The sequence below is a fragment of the Pteropus alecto genome, unplaced genomic scaffold (assembly GCF_000325575.1).
Source record: "Pteropus alecto unplaced genomic scaffold, ASM32557v1 scaffold38, whole genome shotgun sequence".
Classification (NCBI taxonomy): Eukaryota; Metazoa; Chordata; class Mammalia; order Chiroptera; family Pteropodidae; genus Pteropus; species Pteropus alecto.
The window spans coordinates 7261435-7288336 of NW_006442512.1; positions in this window are offsets into that span (position 1 = coordinate 7261435).

Sequence of the window (26902 nt, forward strand, 5' to 3'; positions counted from 1 at the left end):
TTCTCAGTTTCTCTCTCTCTCTCTCTTTCTCTCTCCCTCCCTCCCTCCTTCCTTCCTTTCCTTCCTTCCTTCCTTCCTTCCTTCCTTCCTTCCTTCCTTCCTTCCTTCTCTCTCTTTCTCTTTCTCTCCCCTTTCCCTCCCTCCTTCTCTCTCTCTCTTTCTTCCTTTCTTTCTTTTTCTTACTTTCTTACTTTCTTTCCACATTCATTCAGGATATATTTGAGAATAGTCTTGTAGTCCCTGAGTTCCTCATGATTACATCTAGTGGAGGAAATTAAGTAATAAACAATTATGTAAACAAATATATCACTTTAAAATATGAAAAAGTTAAAAATAATGGACAGAGGTATGTAATAAAGAAAAAGAGAGAAAATTCAGGACCTATTAGATGGAGTGACAGGAAAACCTATCTGAAGAGGGGATATTTAAATAGACTTCTGAAGAGAGAGTATAATTAGGACAGACAAGAAGCCAGGAGAGAAGCCAGAGATAAAGAAGGACACTATGACTGTAGATTAAAGAGTGACCTCCTTAAAGATCACTAAAATAACCTATTGATTAAGCTAGCCTTGTAGATTAATTACTTTATGAAGAGAGACACCAACCTTAACAGATCTTTCGTAGCGCCTCTGAAGGGCCAAGTTAAGGACAAGATATTTTTGATATTATTGTGGTCTGATTTAAGGCAGAACTTTCAGTGTGGGGCTTATTATTATGGACAAAGTTCCTTTCATGAAATTTTAGGTTGATGAAAATAGAGAGTTGAGAGTTTGAAATGAACAAAGAATAAACAATTGTTTGATAAACACAGCTGAGTGAACTATCACTCTGATGAAAGAATCCTTTACCCTAGTAAGGTCAAGTTGAGTAACCTGTTTTTTAGTTCTAGAAGTTCTTGAAACATAAAGCTATTTTTCTTCCTTGACAAGAATTCCCTGGATAGTAAAATCATGTTTATGAAGTCAAACTTTATTTTTTTGTCTTTTTAAGCTATGTGACTTTTGTCTAGATGGTTTCAATTTTCACTATGAGTTAAGATTGCAAAAAAGTAAAAGGCCAGATTCTATATAACACTCCATAGAGCATGGTGAGGAATACATGTCTAGTGCACGAAAACATCATTGCTGTGTTTTAATGTTAATGATGTACCTGCTTGCATTATACAAAGATTATTCTAGTTTTTGGGTAGAGAATGGATCAGAAAGTGAGGAAGAAAACAAATGTGGCACTTTGCCTTCAGTTTAGTTCTATACTAGGTAGAACACATTAAGTTTCTCAACCTATAAGAGTTCCATATTTCTGAAATGTATTTCTAACAGTCCTACATTCTAAGATAAACCCAGAGAAGCAGCATTTTCCAAAAAGCCATCTTGAATTAAAATCCTTCATAAATAGCAGGAATCAGGACTTAAAAAAATTCTTAAAGCCTTGATTCTTGAAACTAACATAAAGAATGTTCCTGTATTTTGCAATTGAATATAGTATCTTTTTCTTTGACATAAAAAGCTAACCAAAACTGTATTTGTTTGCTTGTTTAACAATAGAAAGAGAAATGGGGCAACAAATAGAGAGATTATTGTAATTGTATAGGCAAAATGATGGTTTGGACTACTTTGGAGGAAAGGTAATGGAAAGAAATGAATGTAGCATGCCATACATTAAATGGTTTATCGTGTGACTTTAATTTTAACATTATCTCCTCTGTCCATTTTTTATAGATTAATGAATGTAAGAAATATTAGAAATGAGCCTGGAATAATGCAGAAATCACCATTCTCTTTTTATTCTATTTAATTTTTACAATGAGCAAGTTTACAAATCTTTCACACCTGTGAAAGTTTTCATTCACATCATCACAGCCAATATACTTGTGTGGTCCTGAAGTCCAACTTCAATTCTTTTACTTGCTCTTGTCTCCAGCTATAGAAAGATAGACTGTTGGCCTCAGAACACTGAGTTTCCCATTCTTGTGGTTGTCACACAAAGGCAGGATGGCCACTTCATGAGGATATTGCTCAATGAGACATTGAAGTTCTAATGCCTCAAATATTATGATAACCTATAGCAAAGTAAAAATACTTAAAAAATCACCCTTCTCAAAATTTGTAATATATTTTCCTCTCTTTTATTTGTTATTATAGAGTTTAAAACAGATGGGGTAGTGCGACCTGAAGGCCAAGATAACTTTGTGAAATCCAAGATTGGTATTGATTATGTCTATGCCAGTGGCCAGGAACTGTATAAATAACTCCAAATAGTAGTAAAGACAGAGAGTGTTGTTGAGCTACTGCCAGAGGCTGGTCGCCAGTCCAAATGTCCTGGTGTGTCACCATCTGGCACAAATGTTAAAGGTTGCCAACCCCTTAAGTTATAGCAATTACATGTATCAGCAGGTTTTCTGTCTTCTCTGATAGCCAACAGATTGGTTCAATGCTACATTTTATTAAAATATGGTGCTGAGATACTTTATAAAATAATTTGTTTTATTGTCCTTGAAATTAACCCTCATGCAGATAGTAAGTAAATGCCTTTGTAAAGTGTAAAGGAAGTACTGTTGCCTTTTTGTAATGATGAAATTGCTCATTAATGGTAAGAAGTACAGCTTTGTTAGAGGAAACAAAAAAAAAACAACACATTTTTTCCAATAACATTTTTTCATTCTAATAAATTGTCATTTATAAGATTAAATTAATGTGTTATAATATGCTCATAGGTATATAAGGAAGAGCCATTGTCAACATTACTGAGATAAATTTCTGACCATTTTTTTTATTTGATGGAAGAACCAGTTTGAAATTTTGAATATTATATTGAAGTAACTGTTAAAATAAATGTTTTGTTTTCTCACAAAAAATAAAAAAAAGTATCCTGGAATTACAACATTCAAGGGATTCATCTTTATAAATGGAAAATGAACTCAAAAAGATTTATGCTAAATAGATAATTAAAAATGAGGCTGTTTTCTTATAATTTTAAAAGGCACTACTTAATTTTCTTATAAAAATTATAGAATTAGAGTTAGTGAACATTGGATCTATTAAATACAAAATGTTTTTGCCATTTCCCAATGTCAATATGAATATATATGTACTTTATTATAAAAATGATGATTATCCTTGAACACATATTTCTTTGGCATATAAAATAATGCCATTGAAGACAAAGTCAACATTTATAATGAAAGATTTAAAAAGACAAAGATAAAAAATAAAATTGGTAAAGAGGAAATAATGATCTTTTCATAGCAATTCTTCTAAAGGCTCGAGGACTAAAGACAGAATGAGTTCACTTCATTCTTAAAATAAAAGTCTTTGGGGATTAGCTGAAAATTTTTTCTTGAGTCTCTGGAAATAGACCTGAAATTAATAAGAAGTTGTTAGTACCTGAATTGCGAGCATGTATAACATCAATACTCCAACAAGATAATGAAAAAGAATAGAGCATATTACTATAAAGAAAGCTTCTAGTTATCAACTTGGTAAGATAAAATAGTAATAATTTACATTTGTCTTCTAGTTTTCAACTGTCAAATATTTTTCCCAGATATATTCCCAAACCTGAAATTCTAGAGAGTAAACTCAATCATCTTAAGCATAAAAGAGAAAAGTTTAAATTAAATATATTCACTTAAAAATGTATCAGTTTGCACAATTGTAAATTAGAAGACTTAATAAAAAAAGATTCCCATCAAAATTATTCTCCCTAAAAATGTTTTAATAGGAAAATTTCCAGATATACTTTTCTCTGCCATGAGTACTTTCATTGTATCACATTCCACTGATAGCTACTGGTGGGGAGTTGGAATAATTTGCGATATTTTAATAATTTTTTCCTCTTTTTTAGTTCTATATATAATATTAATATTTTTTAAACTATACATTTTAAATATTGAGAAACATATCTCATATAAATCAACTCGTTAAAATTTATTCAGCTAATTAAATAATGGAGGAAAATGTGAGATATACAATTTAATAAATAAAGAGCTGTGAGTATATGATTGCTATATAAGATACAAAACTGATCAAGTCCATAATCTATAACCATGGGAATTAGCTCTTCCACCTGAAAAAAATTAATTGCTTTACTGGAGAAAACTCTATAAATTAGCATAGAGGATTATCGAGTCTGGGACTGATTAGTAAACAATGCTATGCATAAGTCATTCTCCTAGATAATCGTTGAATTATTTTCAATATAAAACATTGAAAAAGATACCTTTTCCATTAAATTTTGATTTTTTTAAATTTTATCTCACTTTGTGATCATAAATAATCTCCAAAGATTATTCTTGTTCACAAAATAAATTTGTGGATTTAGCTTTGACCTGCTTATTTACATAGATTTTAGAAGGCTATTCATCAATCATATGAGGCTTCTTGAGTTTGCTCTGGAAATCCAGAGCCATTCAGTACTGAGCAAGAACAAATGACAAATAATTAACTTCTATCTGAAAATTTTGGCACCGAATCTCAGACTGGGTTTGGAAAAGCTTCTCTTATTTGCTCTTCCATTCCAAAGCTATAAAACTAACCTCAAAACATTTTCTCTGCCAGATTTCATGTGCAGTACTCATAAATTTGGATAAATTTTTCTCTTTTTGACGTCTCCCAGATATGCTAACATCCCTTAATCTGCCAGGAAATCACTTCTTTTACCACTTGTGAAAATATGTCTTTGCAAACCAGGTAATAAGCAGCACTATTTGAGCTAGTCTAGTGACATTTCCATATGCCACATGCCAAAGCATTTTGCAAAACACTGGTGAGTGTGGGCTCAAAGTGTCAACTCTACATATGAAGTCAACCATTATCTTAATAGTGGCATTGATATGCCTGATTAAATGAGAATTACTCTCAATTGTGACACTTCAAGTATGGCCTTGGTTATATAATCAATTTGTCCAATCACATGCTGGTAAATAGGAAGACAGATTTTTATTAAATGGATGTAAATGACTATATTGATCTAAGATGTAAGGAGTTAATCTTATTTAACTTAGTTAACTTAAATAACTTAGTTAAATAAATTAAATCGTATTTATTAAAATATATAGTCTACTAAATTGAGTACTAGAGGTAGTGACTTCTTTATATATCCATAAAAATAGAACGTTAAAATATTTTAATAACCACAGACATAACCACAAATTGCACTGGTCAATTATTCAGTCCTGGGCACTTAATTCTGCTGGATTGTGGGTCAGCAGTGTGTTTTCATTGAGTACATTTGCTTCTGGACAATAAAGAAATCTGAATATAATGGCTCAGCCAACTGATACAGTCTAAAAGCTGCCTAAGCCATGTCAGTTTGAAAGCCTGAATATAACAGTTGGTTTTCTGAAGTATCAGTATTTCTTAAGTACTTAACGCAGTTCTTTCCAAAGTGTATCGTGATTGTCCTTTTATTGTTAAATACAAAAATTCTAGATGCAGCTTACAGAGCCTTCAGGCAATCATCACAAGCAAGCAAAGACCTGTTTGACAACGATATTAAATGGCTGTGGTCAATTTGTTATACTTGCCAACAATATCAGGACATGGAAGAGTAAAATTATTTATTGGAGTACTGTATATAAGCTATTTATAAGGATTTGATCAATGTTTCCCTTGAGCATAAGAACAAATGATTGAGTACAATGTTATTGACAAATGTTCGAGATATTTGTATAGAAATATTTCTATTAATAATATTTTAACTCTACAGTCTTAATGTAGGGTAGTCTAAGCATCTTTTCTGATTTGACAATTCCTATGCAAGTCTTATATTGTATTTAGCTTATTAAAAAATATGAAGGATAACAAACAAATATATTTCTAGTATCTGTTTTTATAAAGTGAAAAAGCAGTACTATATGATTTCTTAGCAACTTTCTGGGAAACATAAAAGATTTTTTAGGTGTAAACATTTTCCTTACTGTTTTTATTTTTTCTGGAATGGAGGGCCTAATCTTGGCACCGTAAAATCAAAAGATTTACCATAAGATATTTGGCCACTAAATTAAGATAGGAACAAGGATGCCTAGGCAACAAATTTTAAGATAACTTAGTTCTTCCACATGTGAGGAAACTTTGTTCTATTTTTAACAATGAAGGGCATGATAAAATTATCTCAAAAATATAAAATCATTGTAGTACGCCACAGAATCTCTTCTATTTCTGGGCACATTGCACAGAAGGTAAAAAAATTATCATTTATCATTTTAATAGTGAGAAAGCCAAATTCCAGTTTGGCATTAATATTTGGCAGTTAATGCGTCATAGCATTTTAAAAATAAATACATCAAACTGAGCCAACTTTGGCAAAAATATTTATACAACCCTTTGTGTCTATACAGATCCAGTATTTGCAGATATTTTAAATGAAGACAAGTAAAAAATCACCTTTCTATGTGCAATTGTAAACATTTTTATAATCATTCAGGTTTTGTTTTTCACTATTCTCTTTCAAATTGTGGAATAATCAAATGTTTTAAGACTATCTCTCTATATATTGATTTTTAAAAAGAACATGTTATTACTTTGTCTACACATTTATGCTTCTTGATCACTATTTTTCCTAGGATAATCTCAACTACTCATATTAATTATAACTTTAAAAAAAGAAATTAGATCAATTTCAGAGAAAAATTCTTGGTGGTAGTTCACTGAGAAATGTCTATCATATTCAAGCACCTGAATATATAGTCAAAATACATAAATATGAATATGTATAACACAAGTTACTATTGCCACATACATTTTAAAATATATTTTTAAGGTAAAAAAATTAACATCTTCATTAAGATAGTCCAAAGGTATAGTCTCTTGAGACATAAAAATAAGAAGTAAAATATTTGTTTAAAATTATGCTTAGTAATCAGTTTTAGTATTTACTACTGAAAAATTAAACAGAATCTAAAGAATATTTGTATATTAACTTTAATATCTACTCACATTTTTAAATTATTTAAAATCTTAGAAATAATGTTTGAGCTGACATAACAAATATATATACTGCTATAAAAATGTTTATCAGATTGGTATTTAATTTTGTGTAACACTAATTTACCTTTTTAAATACTTAAATATTATTAGATGAGTAATGCCAACTTATATGATAAGTAAGCCAATATAAGACCTTAAGAAATTCCAATTAGAGAGGATACTTTATTATAAAACAAACTTAAATCTTATAAAAATAAAATGTATTATCGTGTTATACTTAATGATAAAGAAGGTAAAATATATAATGTTCCCAGAGAGAGGGAGAAAGTTTATGGCTTCAGAGCTACAGCTTTAGCTCCAAATAAAAGCTAAACCTAATTGAGACCTTCCAGCAGAAACAAATACACAAAGAAAAATAAACAGACTAGATTCTCTGTAATCTTTCATGTGACAAAAGAAATGGTTTCATTATTTACATGATAGAGATGACCAAATGGTCAATCATAATAACTCAGTGTCCATTTATGGTTCTCACTAATGGAAAACAACTTTTGAGTCTGCATAAATCAGAAACTAACAAGAAAACCATAATATCAGTAAAAAACAAAAAAAAACTAAAAACAAAAATCCTTGGGGTTCCCAGTCATCAAAATTAAATTTCTTTTTGCTGAATAAAGTTATTGATTTTAATAGTGATAAAGACCTCTTAAGTATTAATCTTTACATGCAGTTTTCCCCCTTTTTATTAAAATATAATAGACAGTTGTTTGTATTTACATTGTACAATGAGTTTTTTTCAATTATAGTTGGCATACAATAATATACCAGTTTCAGTTGTATAGCATAGTGATCAGAGATCCACATAACTTGCAAAGTGATCAACACCACTAAATCTAGTACCCTTCTTCCCCTTACGTATTTATTGCAACATTATTAACCATTTTCCCCATGCTACACTCTACATCTCCGTGTCTATTCTGCAACTATCCATTTGTACCTCTTAATCTTTTTGCCTTTTTTTGTCCCCCCAACTCCCCTCCCATCTAGTATTCTTCCAAATATTCTCTGTATCTATGAGTTTATTTCCACTTTTGTTGTTGTTGTTGTTTATTTTGTTCTTTAGATTACACATGTACGTGAAATTATGCTATATTTGTCTTTCTCTATCCGATCCATTTCATTCAATGCAATACCTTCTAGGTCCATCAAGGCAATATTTTTTTCCATTCTCTTCCTTTTAGTTTGTTTGTGTCTTTTAATCTGAAATGAATCTCTTGTAGGCAACATATGTAGAGATATTGTTTTCTTATCCATTCAGCCACTCTATCTTTTGGTTGGAGTATTTAATTCTTTTCCATTTGAGGTGCTTGTTGATAGGAATGTAGTTATTGATACATGTTTTTTCTTCTTAAAGAAGTCTCTCCGACATTTCTTGTAATACTGGCTTTGCAGTGATGAACTCCTTTAGCTTATTTGTCTGGGAAGCTCTTTATCTGTCCTTCAACTCTAAATGATAGCTTTGCTGGATAAAGTATTCCCAGGTTGTAGATCCTGGGTTTTCATCATGTTGAATATTTTGTGACACACTCTTCTGTTCTTTGAGAAATCAGCTGCCAGTTTTATGGTTGCTCTCTTGTAGGTAACTATCTGTTTTTCTCTTACTACTTTTAAGATTCTGTTTTCATATTTAACCTTTGGCATTTTAATTATGATGTGTCTTGGTGTGGGCCTCTTTAGGTTCCTGGTTTTGGGGACTCTCCGAGCTTCCTGGCGTTTTATGGCACTTTCCTCGACCAGGTCAGGGAAGTTTTCCATCATTACTTTTTCAAATAGCTCTTCAATATCTTGTTTACCTTCTGGTACCCTTATGCCATGGATATTTTTACCTTCAATAGTGTCCCATGGGCTCCTAAATTATTATTATAGTCTCGGCTTCTTTTCTCTTGCCATTCTGATTGAGTGTCCTTGGCTTTCCCATACTCTATATAGGTCATTTGATCATCTTCTTTATTCACTTTGTTTATTCTATTTAATATACTTCTCATCTCAGATAATGTGTTCTTCAGTTCTGACTGGTTCCCTTTTATGTCCATTTCCATTTTTATGTTTTTTATCTCTTGTTAAAGTTCTCACTGAATTCATCTACATTTCCCATATATTCATTGAGTATCTTTATAACCATTGTTTTGAACTCTGAATCTGTTAGACTGCTTGACTCCATTATTTATAGATCTCTGTTCTATTCTCTCATATGGTTTCTGCTTCTTTGTCTTCCCATTTTGGCTGCCTTTCCATGTCCCTTTCTACATATTAAGCAAAGCTCTTAAATATCCTGGTCTTATTAGTGCAGCTTTGTGTGGTAGGTGTTCAGTGACACAGTCTGAGAGGAGTTCAGCTTCAGGCCAAGTTTAGCCCCAGGCTGTGCCCTTCCAGGGCCACCTGTTAAGATTCAGCAAGCAATCCACAGATGTGCTTATAGTTACCTCAAAAGGCCACACCAGAAACTGAGGCCAGCTGCCACCAGCGTGAATCTAGGCACTTGCTCAGCAAGGGGCACCTAAGTGAGGACACGCATGGATGTGGCTTTGGTGGGGCTGTGAGTTGGTGTAGGTGGGGTTTCAGGAAATCCTCTGGGTGGAGAGACCTCTGTTATTCAGTTTGATGAGGTCTCCACTATGGCAGAGCTGAGTCCACTCACTTGGTGAGGGGCGTGTTCAACAGAAGAACAATGGATACCTCCCACACTTTTGTACAGAACCAGTCTAACTTTGGCCTTGCACCGACAATTCAATGTTCCCCTGTAAGTCCCTGGTGACCCCTGCATGGCCAAACCAGTGCTGATGCTCAAGGCGAACAGGTCCATCACCACAAAAGTCCGCTTGCAGACGCATTCCCTTTAAGAGGCTTCTGCTGCTGCAGCAGCCTCTGTCCCACTCTATTGCTCAGGTAGGGCAGCCTCGTGTCTTCGCCCCATCTTACCTTCTGCCATTGCAGAGTGATTTCTTAGATTTCTCCCTAGTTCTATGGCTTGTTCATCTAGATTCCAGGCTATTTTCCTTTTTGTTTGCTCCTTGTTTCCATCACAACTTTGATTTGGTTGCCAGAGGGATGAACAAAGCCTCTATCATCTACATGATTTTTTTTTTCCAAAAGCAAAATTAAAGTTTTATTGCACTTAGATTTTACTTTAGAAGCAAAGAAAAGATATGCTCAAACTTAAATACTCCTGTAAGTACATAAGCTTCTCTAGCAAGGCAGTTTACTTGGCCCCATCAGGTGGGCACACTTGCATATTTCAGTAGATGATCTACTAAAGTATTAAACTCTAATTTTTAAGATTTGACTCCTGTGTAAACATAAAATGAACATATTTCACATTTTTTAACTTAGTAATTAATGAAGTGAGACAGAAGATATTAAAACTGGTCCAAAGAGCATTTAAGAAGTTTATATAGATGATAGATAGAAAAAGACAGATAAATTTAATAAAAATAAATAAATAAGAAAGAAAGAAAGAAAGAAAGAAAGAAAGAAAGAAAGAAAGAAAGAAAGAAAGAAAGAAAGAAAGAAAGAAAGAAAGAAAGAAAGAAAGAAGGAAGGAAGAAAATAAAGAGAAACTAAGATGTAGAGATAGTAGAGGTATAAATATACGATTTAATAACGACATGTTTGGATAACATAGCTGTGTTAAGTGCAATTGTTTTATGTCAAATAGAACCATTAAATATAACTTTTGGTATATCTGTTGTACTGGATAGAAGTTATTTGTATTTCTACCTGACTAGTTGAATTGTAACTCCACTAAGTCTGGGACTTTCAGTCAAGGACTGCCCTCAAATGACATGATAAAGAGGTGCTATCCACTTTTTTGCCTTATTTCTATGTTTTTGACAGTTTTCCTAAAAATGTTAAAATAAGTTCCAAAATTTAATGACTAATTTTGTTAGAATAAATTAGGCACAGATACTTATAATCCCTTTATTCATTCCTTTTATGGTCATCAATTAGACTACGGCAGTTGAGTGGGTTGCATTGTTCTCTATGTATGGCAATTGGTGTGTGTAGATTTGTGTATAAATATGCATGCATACTTCTACAAGAAAAAGTGATTCAAAGTCTACAAATTAGGGCATGTTGCTGCTATTAGAACTCTGAAGACCAGACATCCTCAATATGTAGTATACACATTCATTCGAGTCATATTCATTTCATCAGTAAATCAGTGAAAAAGAGTACGTATGACTAGTTACTGTGGGCAAGCTACTGTATAACTTTAAAAATTGTTCTGTTCAGGTTCAAACATATTTAAAAGGCTCAGGGAATAAAGACAAAGTGCCTTGAAGGAAGTGCTTATCTTGCTACCATCAGTTTAATTATTGATTTTATTGGATGATTACTTAATGCATGCTGTCTTTAATTTTTTTTTAAAGAAAAATAATAAGATATCTGAATCACATATAATTTGAGTTGTTGAAAGATTTGGTTTTCTGAGCCACAGAGCTTTGGCTATGTATTTCTAATAGTACCATTGCTCCCTAATAACCTCTACCTGAATTGCAGGCTTAATTGTAAAATGGAAGCATTAAGAGGCTAACCTGGACAATTCATTCTTATTTCAGTGCAGGAAAAATATATAGCCAATGGTTTATATCAGTGTCAATTTTATTGAATCACTTAAGGATTCCCCACATAAGGAGATTTTTTAATTATGTATAAGCTAGTTAGGGAGTTTATTAATACGAGCAGATATGTTCTCTTGCCAGTCCATAATGCTTTGTCCCCCTTTTTCACTCTTGGGAAAAAAGTTTCTAGAATCTGAAGATGTTTGATGTAAGAATAACAGATTTAAGCTGTTGCTTTTGTCCTTTGTGGCGACAATAGAAAGGATAGCAAACCCAGTTTGTTGTTTCATTTACCAAGTGAGACAGTTATTTTTAGGTGTGAAGAACAACGAAAGAAGAATGCATGGACTTTTTTGCTACATACACTGTATTCAGAAGACCAACAAATCTCACTTTCTACCTTTAAAAGAGACATTAAGTAGCTTGGAGTGTATCAATGGGCAGTATTTAGCAACCTATATCTTCTCTTGGTCATTCTTTAGCAAATATTCCCAGAGTATTTACCTCATGAAAGACACTGTGAAAAGAGAGAATCTGCGATAGCAGTTTTTTTAGACTTGTCTGACAGGTTCTGTTATCCTTCAAACAGAGCTTAACAACAGGTACCCTTTAGCCATAGGGATTTAATCATGCTTATTTACATCTAATTAGATTTTCTCATCATCGTATTTTCTCAAAGGGAAAGTTCACCTTCACCAGATAGATAGGGAACCTTGGAAGAGCATTGGAAAAACCCTCAGATAATTTTTCAAGCCTTTTCAAGGACAGGTAGATACTCAAAATATTACCATGGTATTTAAGAAAAATACTGTAAAGGAAAAACAGAAGAATATCCTCTACAGTAATAAAGAATCTATGCTTATGTATATATTTATTATAAGAACAACTTTAAAATAGAGGATGAGAGCATCTTAATATACATATTTACTATGATAACCACAATTAGTCATCTGAGGCCCATTACAATATTTATTGTTTGCATTAGTGTCCTATTGCTTCTAATAAAAAAAGTACCCAAAGTTCATGGGTTAAAACAATATCAATTTATTATCTTAACAGTTCTGGAGGTCAGAAGTCTAAAATGAGTCAGCAGGGTTGCATTCCTTTGATGCTTCTAGGAGAGAATCTGACTCCTTTCCAGTTCCAACATCTAGAGGTTGCCTGCATTTCTTTGGCTTTTGGCACTTTCTCCATCTGCAAAGCTGGCAGAGTAACATTTTCAAATGTCCCTCTGCTTTCTGCCTCCACTTATAAGGACCCTTGCAACTACATTAATCACATCTAGATAACCTAGGATAATATTCCCATCTCAAGATATTTAATTTACTCACATTCGCAAAAGTCCGTTTTTCCATATAAGGTAATAAATTCAGACAACACTGGGCATCTTTGGGAAGACTTTTTTTTTTTTTTTTGTCTGCCACACTAGTCTCTTATCAATTGCTTCTCAACAACATATACGGATGATAGTTGTATAAATACATCACGTTTTTCATTGCTACTTTGATGCTCACCTTAATATACCCACTAGCATGAAAATTTTGTCATATATAAACCTTGTTGGGAAGTAGAGAAAGAAAAAAGGAATTATCAAAATATGCAAGAGACCTCAGAGAAAAGAGTTAAGAGTGAAAAAGGATGAAAATTGCTTTGATAAACCAATTTTGAATCACAAATATAGCTAAGGTAATAAATTATTAGTGTAATGTTTTCATTCCAATTTCTAAACTTATATTTTATTAGTTTCCCATTGCTGCATAACAAACTATTTAATGACTTAAAACAACATGCATTTATTTAATAGGTTGCATGGTCAAGAGTCTGGGAAAAGTTAGTGTGGTCCTCTGTTCAGGGTCTCATGAAGCTGCAATCAAGATATCATCTGGGATGTATTCTTATCTGGTATCTTCCCTGTGGAAAAACTTATTACTATGTTAATTTAGATCATTGGCAGAATACATTTCCTTGTGGCTATATGACTTAGGATACCTGATTCTTACTGGCTGTTGGTTGGAAGCCACCATTAGATTCTAGAGATCATACACAATTCCTGCCATGTGGCCTTTTCTACAAGATGCACAAAATGGTCGTTTGCTCCTTCAACCCCAGCAGGAGAATCCCTAACTCTCAAGAATGAGTTTTGCCTAATATGCTATAACTGGTCATGACATCCATCACCTTTGCTATATAATATAACCTAATCAAGGGAGTGGCATCTCATCATCTTTGCCATTTCCTTCCTTCCTTCCTTCCTTCCTTCCTTCCTTCCTTCCTTCCTTCCTTCCTTCCTTCCTTCCTTCCTTCCTTGCTTCCTTGCTTTCTTGCTTTCTTGCTTTCTTGGGTCACCTTTGGGTGTCTGCCACATAGATGTATAGTTCTTTTAAATAACATAACATAATTTTTAAAGAATTTTTATAGCTGATGCCATCACATAGTTAAAGATAAGAAGGCACACAGAGAAAATAATTGACACTACAGTTAAAGGCATGAGGTATTGAGCTTTAAGTAATTTGGTTAATAACAATCCTCACCAATATAAGATAAAGTGCACTTGATTCTCAATAGTATTATTCTTTTGTTATCAATGCAGTCATCTGTTCAAATAATGCTATTGAGTACTTAATTATATGCCAACTATCAAATGTTAAAATATGGACGTGAGTACAATAAGTGTCACTACTATCAAAAGTTGAGTCCGCTAAAATATATAAAGATATAATTATAATGCAATGTAATAAATATTGTAATGGTGTTTTATGCTGGCACAAAGGAGGGAAATATTAAACACCTTGGTGTCAAGAAAGGTCTCACTGGAAGTTTATTGTTGATTGGGCTGAGTTCTTAAGGATAAATTCTATGGAGGTTAGGAAAAAAGTTGTAGTGCAATGATAAAACTTTAAGCTGAGCAGAGAGAACAGGATACCAGTAGCATGAGAGCAAATTATACATTGGGATCCCCAAGACTGAGATAAGGAATTTTGAGTAGGTATATTCCTTAGGAGATGGTTCTAAGATGCAGAAGCAAGGGACTATAATGAGAAAGATGATATAAGGAGGCAATAATTAAATAACTGCTGTAAGAAATAGGAGTTTGATTCTGCCAGGATCCTCTTAGCAAAGAATAGAATGCCTCCATGCATTGTCTGCATAAATGATGCTGGAGTATTTCTCTCCTGCCTCTCTGATGCCAGTGATTAAGAGTTGCTCAAGGGCTGTTTAGACTCCTTCAATTTCTGGCTGTGCTTGCTTGTGGCCTAAGGTGGCACCCATGACACTAAAAAAAAGTACCGGAGTAAAACAGATGTCATTTATGATTGATCGATAACAGTGTCAGAAGAATTCTCACAACACTGTACAGGCATCTGCAGGTAAAATTGGAGATGGGGCAAGGTATATAAAGTGGGGCACAAGAGGTGTCTACTACTGAGATTAAAACAATAAGGTGTGTTCAGGAATTTATAGTAATTTTGTATAGCTGAAGCACTGGGTATGAGATAGAAATGGTATAAGAGAAGAATTTTCAATGGTAGTACAGTAAGATATAAAGATATAGGTAATTTGGCCAAAAGAAAAGACCATGGAACTAGGAATTGATAAAGAGATTAAAAAAAACCTCATAATTTCACCAAATCATTTATCAATATTGACATACTAATTCCCTTCAGTATACTTCAATATATATGTTTCTTGATTACTTCTAAACATATCATTATAATGGATTATTATATTATTCTAAAGGTATATATAATACTTAGACACACATATATACCATATATACATATATGTATATAATGTAATAAAGCAGATATTACTAAAAATACCATTTAAAACTTCATTTCTAATGTTTACTTAATATTTTCTTGAATACACGTCTTTATTTTTATTGAATTCTCTTTTTTCAACTTTATGTGACAAACATCTTTATGAATAAATTATTTTTCATTCTTTAATTACTCCCTTAGAAAAGTTCTCAGAAGTAGAAGTATTTGGCTAAAGCATATTGACATTTTCCCTTATGTTTTTCCCAAAAGATTAAAACAAGTTGTAGTTAAATCAAGGATAAATGATGATAGTGATGACTATCTGGATGATGATAATAGTGATCATAGAGATAACAGTGCAGCTCTACTTCCAACATTGCCCACCCCTTTTGAATCACACCTCCTAGTCTTTATACTTTTATGTAGTTTCCTCTCCTTGAATCTATGATGGTTCTATGACTCATCTGTAACAAAGAGAAAACATTCCACATGATGCTGTGTGGCTTTAATGGCTATTCAAAAATATTGTTATAGCTTATTCTCTGGCTTCAGGTCACTCATCCTCTGGGAAGCCAACCTCCATTCAAGAAATATGTCTAGCCTGAGACTATTATGATCCAAGAAGTTCAAGCTGCCAAGGTGAAAGGTCAAATATAGATAGAGATGTCTGCCTAGTACCAAGCTACATGACAGAATATTACTCAATAGTAAAAAAGAATGAAATCTTACCATTTGCAACAACACGGATGGAGTATTATTATGCTAAGTGAAATAAGTCAAAGAAAGACAAATACTGTTTGATCTCATATGAGGAATATAAAGAAAACAAAACAAAACAAAAAGGGACTCATAGAAAAGAGAACAAATAATGTTATATCTTTCCTTTTAAGCAATGCAGTTTTTAGTCTAAGAGAATAGGAAATGAATCCACGGATGAACAACAGTATCAATAAAATAATAATGTTAAGTATATAAAGCACTTTCTAAATGCTTTTGTATATCTCACTTAATTCTCTCAATACTCCTATGATAGAAACTATTATCAGCCACATTTTACAATAAGCAGTTAAGGCACAGTAAGATTCAGTATCTTGCCCAGCCAGTAAGTAGCAGAGTCAGGCTTTGAACAAAGGCAGCCTGGCTCTGGGGCAGTTTGTATACTTAAGCAGTGTATGCTATGTCATGTAAAAATATTGTTATGTTAACATTTAAAACAAAAATTTTGTCTCTCGAAATTGATCGAAACCATCATAAAGTACTAGTATTAATTTTTGAGAATTCATGTAATCACAATAGCCAATATATGGAAACAACCTAAATGGCCATCAATGGATGAATGTATAAAGGAAATGTGATATGTATATATAATAAAATAGTATTCAACCTTAGAAAAGAAAGAGATTCTGCTGTATATAACAATACGGATGTTTCTGTAGGACTTTATTCTAAGTGAAATAAGCCAGTCACAGAAGAATAAATACAGCACGATACCACTTATATAAGGTATCTAAAATAGTTAAACTCATAGAAACAGACAGTAAAATGGTGGTTGCCAGGGATGGGAGAAAGGAAAATAAGGAGTCGTTGTTCAATGGATATAAGGTTTCAGTTATGTGAAATCAATAAGTTCTAGAGATCTGCTGTGTCTGTAGTTTATAACACTGTACACTTGAAAATTTGTTAAGAAGGTAGATCTACTTATAGTGTTTTTACCACAACAACAAAAAAGTAATTCATGTAATCATGCCTTGTGATTAAAAATTAAGAATATACTCAATACCACATATTTTAGATGATAAGATATAAAAAGTGACATGGCCACTATATCTATGCCATTTTAACTTTTAATCATCTCCAAAACTCTTGAGAAAAAAAATTTTTGTTTCTTTGTTGCTATTGCTATTGTTGTTCTGAGTCTAGGAGTAAATGAAATCCTGGTAAATTTGCAGGGTATGTAAGATGTATCTAAGGAATTACAGAAATCAAGTCCTATCGGCTAACGTAATTCTTTATTAGTACATGATTAAAGCTGTATAGTGTTTCATTGATTGCCTGCTGTGCAGGCAGCAAAGGCTCAATGTTTACTGAATGCAGATTTATGATTGGAGATGAGTAGTGAACCTAAGTGACAGAGTGTTTTTTAATAGTATTGGTATTTGGATTTCATATGTCCTCAGTTTAAACAAGGGCAGTGATATTTTACCAAGACTTTTATGGGTGAGGCTCAGCATTTTCTAGGACAAGTAAATGAAAAGCAGGTACAATGTCAGGCTGAAATAAAACATTGATTCCCATTTAGCAGATTTCATGTATAAAGACACCTGACTATTTGCCTAAATGCTTCCTTTTCCGGCCAGTCATTTAATTTTCTTTTTCAAACCTAGGTTCACCAACTGTGTACTTGTTCATATAAATGGAAGCTTACTTGAATTGTAAACTACTTTAAAAAAGAATAATTCTAATTGTATTATAATGCTTAGTTCCAAAAGCCTACTGTAATAGTTGGCTAGGGCTTTCATAACAAAGAACTGCAGACTAAGTGGCTTTAACAACAGAAATTCTTTGCTTATAAATGGCAGATCTCTATCTTCTCACCATATCTTCACATTGTCTTCCCCTTGTGCATGTTGGTGTCTTTTATAAGGACATCAGTGATATTGGATCAGAGCCAACTGCAATGATTTTATTTAACTTTAATAACCCCTTTAAGGACCATATCTCAAAAATCACATTCAGAGATACTGGGAGCTAGGACTTCAAAATATGAATTGTGTGGGAGGGCTAAGTTTAGTCCTTATCAGCTACCCTCTCTCCATTGGTGCTCAATCCTATCAACCATAAGTGTTTCATATTTCCTATAAATTAAAGAATCCACAACTCAGGAAGATAATCCTGTAGGAAATTCTGCTTCCTTTAAATCAGCGAATACATAAATGTGAAAAACGGCCAGAGGGAGAAAAAATGAGTGAAGTCATTGAATACCTTTTCAAAGGCTTCCAAAATATAAGAACTTTCCAAGTATTACTAAACTGATATACCCACCCATTTGGTTCCAACCATGATGATTAACTTCTGTGAAAGTTTTTCACAAGGAGCAGATTAAAATTTTTAAATGATACCTGATATTTTATACTAAGGAAATAGTACAAGTTATTTATCAAATTGCGTAGCTGTTTTTCAGTAAATAAACTGTTCTTGAATATTGTGAAAGAGAAATGTTAAATTAGTAAATGGAGCCATAGGGTTTTACAATGTCCAAAATATGTTGAAATAAATTACAGAGAGTATAATGGGAAATATAAAAATGATATTTGGGAAAAATGCAAATTATAAAGGCAACCAAAATAGGCTTTATAAACTTTACAAATTTCCTGTGGATGGTGAAAGCTGAAGGCAATTGCACTCAGAATCTCCTAAATGTCTGTTAATACTTCAGTGACTGTCTTTTCTCCCTATATTCAAAGAATCTGTGCAACTTCCTGAGGACGAATCAGTACATCTAAGTATTTTTAAATTTATTTCTTCCCTATCTTATTCGAATATATTACATAAATTCCTTTGCAATATAAAATTCCTTTGCCCAAAATTTGCTTTTGGGCAAAATTCTTCATGGATAATTTTTTTTTAATATAAAAGTTTTCCATCACAGCCACTTTTAATGGAAGCAGTAGAGACACATGGAGAACTTAAGAATGGAACATTGAAACTTTCATCTATACTATTTAATTAAGTACTTTTCTTGAAATATTGGAGCAATCATTTTGATCTACCCTTGAAAAGAAAGCCAATGATGTCCTGCTTCTCTTTGCTGTTGTAATTTTGCTGTTAACGCTAAATTTTTGAACTTTCATAAGACATTGAACATCAGAAATTGAAAACAACAGCATAGGTACAAACACCTTTGAACATCAAATTGAAATAATAATAAAAAACAACCAACAATGAATTAAAGACACATTTACTAATTGTTATAGGCAACGAGTTGCCTTAACATATTTGTCATTCTATGTGTGTTTGTGTCTTTGAATTTTCAAAACATCTGTGGGCTTATCATTCTTAGGTGGAGCCTAAGGTATTTATATTTTTTCATATTTGCTGTATTTGGTGGTTTTAAGTGAGTAGATTATCTGACCTCTGGGCCTCAAGAATGAAAATAAATTATCTTCTAATGAATTCTTGTACTTCACATATTTCTGCAGTTACAAAATTAACTGGCCATAAATGAACAAATTATCTTACTTTAAATTTTAAAGGTTGATCCAAGAAGTATTGCAAGATTCTCTGAGAATTCATATTATGGAAATTTTACAAAATCTATAATGGCAGAGAATATTAAGTCCCAAAATTGCAGCTTAGCCTGAAGATAGTCTTTATGAAGTCTAGTAATGTAAAACTATATTTCTGAAAATAAGATGCTTTGAGTGACAAATGGAATTTTCTCTTCTTATTTTCACTGTTTATGACACAAGAATCCAATATATAGACATGTAATATTGTGTATACTGTTGTCATGCTGGAAAAAAAAAAAACAAACAAACTTCTATTTTAAGAAAATTGTGTCACTTAAAATGTGGAAACTGATTAGCAAAAACTATGACTTTCAAAGTACATTTCAATCATATAGCTGTTATATTTCTAACTTGCTCATTCATATATATTCATTATTTCTCCTTAAAATGTATTTCTGTGATTTTTTAAATAATGTATTAAATAGATGAGAACAGACAAAAAAAATGCATTGATTATGTTAACATCGTTATTTGAATTTTTAACTCTAATTAGAAACATTAATTCTAAGGAAATATTTATTTAAACCCACATTTTATGATATTGCATATTAACATTCTAGATATAATTTATTGCAGTATTATTTGTAACACTTATTACATACTTTTTGTGTAACTTTTAATCAAAGAACTTTAATTCTAAGGTTTGAATATCTAAACGTTTATTACTGCCTCCCACCATTTATTTATATCTATTGCTCAATCTAGGATAAGAAACTTACTATTGCCAAGGCAGATTCTTTTTCTTTTGATTAGGAATGAAAGTTCTTCTGCAAATTAATCTAAAATTGGCTTATCTAAATTCATAACCATTGATTTTATGCCTCCCCATATAAATGTATTAGGTATCCGAAATCCCCTAAAGTTGTTTTCATATTACTTTGTAATCTTTTTATTATAACTAGATCTTCAAAAATTTAAAGATGAAGTAGACACAGAACTTGATCTCTAGAAATTTAAAATTATAGTCAATTAATAATAACCACTCCTTGCCCCTACATTTTTTCTTTCTTAGTTTCTTGTTCAGAAAAAAAAAAAAAAAAAATCCTGATCAATGCTTTTTGAGTTCTAGATATCCTACTCCCAATTAGTATATCAATGCCTGGTTAGTTTTCCCTCCCTTCATCCACCCTCTTTCCTTTTTCTTCATTGTTTCCTTCCTTTCTTCCTTCCTTCCTTCCTTCCTTTCCTTCCTTCCTTCCTTCCTTCCTTCCTTCCTCCCTCCCTCCCTCTCTCTCTCCTTCACTTCCTTCTTTCCTTCTTTTCCTCTCTCTCCTTTCCTTTTTATTTTCTTTCACCCAATTAATTGCTATTCATTGAGATGAATTAATTTATTATTTACCATTTCATTTTCTTCATGAATTATACAATGATACTGATTTTACCAATTATCTTCAATCAAGATGTGGTAGTTTTCTTATTTTTAAATTTTTTTCCTGAACTTTCCCAATTAAAAATAATATATATATTAAAAATACAGAAAAATGTGTTTCATTTATATCAACAAAATTGCATTTAGATCCCTCAAATTGAGACATACAAATGAATTAAACTTTGTTTCTACACATTTGTGATAATACGTGAAAAATAAATAAATATGATTGTAGTAACCTTTATGGTAGTCAGAGAAACACATTTATCAAAAGACCTTAATATTATTTTTAAAATTAGTATTACATATATTCAAATAATTGACTAATATAATGCATTTTTCTTTTATTGCTCAATACTCTTGGCGTTTTCTCAGTAAATTTGCATAGCCATATTTCTGTCTATAGCTACCAGTGAAAGCTTGAAACTTTAGTATTAACCTTATTATAAAGAAAGTTTAGGAAAAAAAATATATGAAAATAGAAAAGTACCCATGCCCTTCAACTGTGGTAATGAACTGAGGAAGAGTCGAAGTATGCTAATGTTGGAATATGTTAATCCTTTGAATACTGCTTAGATAGGATTTTTCATTGTGGCTGATCAGCACAATGGCTCCAGGAAGACCATCCTGATGAGACTGCTATTTGACTGTATGTTCCAAATTACAAATTGCATCCTACATAAAACTCTTTCTCCTTTCTTAGGTTCAGATCAATTTGGTTTGATAATGCCACATGCATCATTCTGCACAATTCTGCAAAATTCTGCTAATCCCTCTTCAGCAGGGATAAGAAATTGGAATATCTCAATAAATAACTGAAAAAATGAAAGAGTTTGTCATTTAAGATGTCTTAAATTTTAGGAAACTAAATCTATATTAAAATAAATTAATAATTTACAGTATATGAAAATAAATTACTTTGAAGAGTAGCAAAGCTAGTTTGCTCTGCTTTTCTTAGAGGCTGCAGAAAAATGAGAAAGTCTCATCCTAAGAGGAAATCAAGAATGAACTTACTCTCAGTTGAGGTCTTCTCTGTTCTACAAACTTTTCTTTTAAGAAGCAAAAGAGAAAAGTAATGAAACAACAAATAGTAAGTTTTCATTTTAGAAAACTCTTTGTGGACCTGGCATAAAGAAACTTTTGTATTTCAACCTTTGTTAAAGGTAAGAATACTTACTAGACTTGCAAGGTTGCAAGCTTGCTTCTGCAGTGTCCCTGCTCTGTCCAAGGACATACTGTTCTCTGGAGCCATTAGCCCAAGATAAGCTCAGCTAAGCTAAACATAGAAAAAACATAATGTTTATTCTCGAGAGGAGACTAGATATACTTTCTCCCCATCCCCCACAGTTCTTTTTCCTTTCGTGACTTTAAATGAATTTATTAATGTGTCACATATAAATTAGCAGCCCAATACAGTGTACCAGAAATTTTCCTAATCAATAAAAACAAAAAAATCACTTTTACTGCACAATCTTCAAGAAACAAGGCCCCACAAGAATATATTTGCATGTTAGAAAAATGTTAAGTTCAGTAGTATTGTTAAACAATAACTGATTAACCACAGTTTTAATTATATCACTTTTGGAATTACATGAAGATAGTTTTAACCTCAATATTATTTATATGGCATAGTTTGATCAGCAGTAAAATCAACAATTTTGAAACATATTTATATAGACAGGTACTTTTCTCAAAACTCTGGATAATCATGCTATTTATATGTTTTTTTTGGGAAATAATGGACTAACTTTAACAGGGTTTTTCAAATACAAATATTCTAATGTGGTGCTCCCCGAAGTAAATATGTCCCACAACTCATTAGTACTGTTCACTCCACCCTGTTAGGCCAAAGTTGACTGAGATTTGATATTCAACTAAGAAGTATGATTAACAATTATTAATACTTAAATAACAGGATGGCTTCTTGAAACATCTGTCTTTATATTTTATTAATAATCATTGTGGAGCTCTGGATTCTGATGTAGAAAGCTTCACTCTGACATAAAGACAAATGTTAATAATTGTGGTTCAACTTACTGTGCTGTTGTTTTCAATGAGTTTGCCGTTGGCAAATCTGTATAGCAGTTTGATTTTAGTGTCCTTTTCTGTATTCTTCCTTCTGTCAGCCTTAGCTTATCTTTCTGTCATTAGACCCCTCAAGGTAGCATTCTAATTGGTCTCCTGCACTTGCATCTATCCCACACTGAGGATATTGTGAGACTTTTATATTCTTGTAATAAAAAACGTCTTCTGTGTCCTGTTCTCTTAGTGACATGTTATTGTTAGTATGATGCTGGGTGGTAACAAAAATTGGATTATAGAACATGTTTTGTACTTTCTGGGTAATAAGATTGTATTTAACAAGGGCTTTCTGAGGATAGTACCTTAAGTTGTGAATAATGACACATGGCCGGTCAGGTAGAAGATATTTGTATTCAGGCCAGAGGTCTTTGCATTCTGTTTAAATTATAATAGATAAGCAGCTTCCTACTCTGCCCCTTCCAATATCTGCTGTTTTTCTCTTGAATGCTAAAAGTACTTATAAGATCTTCTCTACTAATTTTTTGAAATTTGCATGTTTATATATGATTCCATTAAAAGTTGGAAATAACACTCTTCCTTTAAAATGAAACTCTTGTGTCAAGTATTATAGCAAAAGAAATTATTTTAAGTTTCACCTAAAATGAACTGATGATAGGTTTTACCTAAAATTCAACATGATTTATGGTCATATTGGAAATAGTCCACATGACAATGACACATGTTAAGTACAATTATTAAAATATACTTAAGTATTTTTAAAGTTAATAAAAAGAGAAAATATTTTGTCATAAAATACAGAGATCTCAAGTTCAAAACTAATATGACTTTCATTATTCCATTACTGGACATGCACTTCCTTTTCTCATTTTTAAACTAATATATACAATGCAATATACATATATATACATATATATATGTATATGCCTTACTGTTAAATTGCATACCTGAAATTTACTGTATTTTGTTAACCAATGTCATCATATCGACAACAAAATATATATATTTAAAAAATGTAAAATAAATAAATAAATAAACTAAGTTGCAATAACAATTCTATGTTTTTATGTGAATTTGTAAAGAAGCAGAAAACTTGGCTGATAGCTTTAGAAAGCAGAATAATCAGTTATTACCTCTTGCCATTTGATTCAATAAAGTTGGCATGCATTAACGGTAGAAGATGCAGACAGAGTTAAATGCAGAGAAGTCCATGTTACCCACTTCTGGTGAATTCCCTTTCCTAGTAAAGAAGTTAACAAAAAAGGATCGAAAATTCACTTTTTTTTTCTTTACTTGTCTACTTATGAGCACTAACTAAAGTTATATTTGGGTTCATAGAATGCAGAGAACATTTAGAGATTAAATATTTAGTAACTTAAAAAAAAAATTGAAAGAGTCTTATTATGGCAGGCTCAAATGCCAGCTGTGTGGTTCTACAGCAAAGCCAGAAAAGGGACATATTTGGAAAATAGTCATAATCATAGAAGAGGGAACCTAGTCAAGAGCAGATTTCTGAAAGGGCAATTGGGCTCCTGAAAAATAATTTATGATGTGGGTGGTAGGAAATGAGTCCAGGGCTAGGCTCTAAAATAAGATCTCAGAGGAACATTGATGCCAGTTCTGCACCTGCCTATCCCTAGCCATCCTGCATGCACCAATGCCCAAGAGAGATGCTTCTGTGAGCAAGTCCAAAAGACATCACTCTCCATTGCAACCACAAGCCTTTCTTAGCTTGGAACATCTCTGGTGATGAAACAAAGAAGAAAGGAGCATCTTCTCTTATATATCAAAGAAATACTTCCTGACAATAGTTAGCAGGGACCACTGGAAAATATGGCAGGGTTGGTGTCACACCAAATGGACTGTTGCCTGTCTACTAGGGTTAATGCTAAGACTGGTTTCGATAGTTGAAATGACAACACTTTAAGAATGAGTCAATATTAAAATATACGTTATCCTCATTGTGTAACAGGGTTTGGTGCCTGGCTAGGAATAGTGTTGAGAGCAAGAATAGTTTTACTATAGGGCCGACACACTTCAGATGTTCACTCTGAGTATTTGGAGACTCACTTTACTGCTTTCATCACCTTGTATTTCTCAGTTCCCAACGCCATCCCTGGAAACTCCTTACCTCTTATTAAGCAAATATAACAAAGAGGGAGCTGTAATTCATATATCTCTCTACTGATGCCCAGTAAGGAACTTCTCATTTTATCAACCATTTAGCCAATGATGTGAGATTCTGTAGGCATAGATGAAATTTTCTCCAGTAGCTTATAGGGTGGAAGACCAGAACTGATAAGACACGTATAAGGTGCCTCAAAAGAATCAGCTGTTAAAAGATGGGCGAAGGGTAGGAAAATACTACCCTTGGGTCAAGTAAGAGCTCAGAACTGCTATACTACCCTTGGGTCAGGTAAGAGCTCAGAACTGCTATCTTTGAAAGTTCAAGTATGAAAATGACATTGATTGTTTACCCATATTAAAGAATACCAAGTAAAGGAACTACACAATAAAGACTTTAGTGAGTCTCAAGTAGGATTTAAATGTTTTCACTTTAACACTAGTTTGGCTAAATGTAGGATGCTAGGTTTGAAACTATTTTTTTCTTGGAATTTGAATTTCTTATCTATTATTTTCTTACATCTAGGGTTGTAGTTAAATTATGAGAACTAAGAAAATGGGAAGGAAATTGTGATTATGAAATGATAATATGTGTTAGAATCATTGGTGTTAAAATGTTCTCAATATGAATGAAAAGTATATAATTATCCAGCTCCTCAAATATAAAAAAACAACAAAAATCAACATAATAGCATCACAGTGTGTGAGCTGCAACATGATTTAAACAGATGGATCATCACCTAGAGTGAGAGTTATCTGAGACAGAGTTGAGACTGAATTAGGATAGGCTATAGATTGAGATTGAATAGACTAGGATATGTCAAATTTGAGAGCCCACAGGAGTAGTAAAATAGGGGAAGTATGTGAATTTCAGGAAAAATTGAACAACCACTATTGTCCATCATGTTTTATCATGTTATTCTATCTAGGTGCCTCCAGTTTAAAAATATCTTTCATAGTTACAAATCCCTAAACTAGCCTCAATACCTAATAAGGTTTTCATAAGAGCCTATTTTACCTGGTCATACAAGGCTTTCTCCAAGCCTAATAAATATGTATTTGAATGTTTTCACCAGAATTTCTACTAAAATAGTGAGTTGTCCAGAGAGGATGTAAAATATCTCTGCAAATAGTATTTTTTTTTCTTCTGTCTGTACATATGACATCATTGAAGACCATCATTCTGAAGAGTGGACATGTTAAGTTTTAATTATCAGTGTCTCAGCCTCCCCTCAGTGTTACCTTAAATTTACATTGGCGTCCTCCATCTGTAAAAGTACTCAGTACCTCTTCTACTATTTGATATTATCCTGCTTACTTAGACTTAAATCCATTCAGAAAGTTTATCCTTAAATAACTTTGTATTTTCATATTTTAAATTTCATGATTATAAAATGAAAATAATATTAAACATTAAGAAGTCACATTTTAAGAGGATAGATGAGCTTTTTTTTTTTTTTTTAAATCTTAAACCCTAAAATACAAAGTGTGTCACTGGAGAGTTAATGCTTTAATAAATATTGTATTTATATATTAAGTGCAGAATGAGCAGAGAACAACATTATGTTTTTCTATGTCTAGATATTCACCTCAATTATTTATCTGTAGTAGAGAGCCATTCCTGAAAACACTTAACATAGGTAAATTATTTTAGCAGTTGCTAAGGTATAGTAGAACAGGTATACAGGACATGTAATTTGTGAAAGTGGAAAAAAAATAAATGATCACATTTATACAAAAAGAGTTTTAGATACTAGTGAGAGTTCAAGAT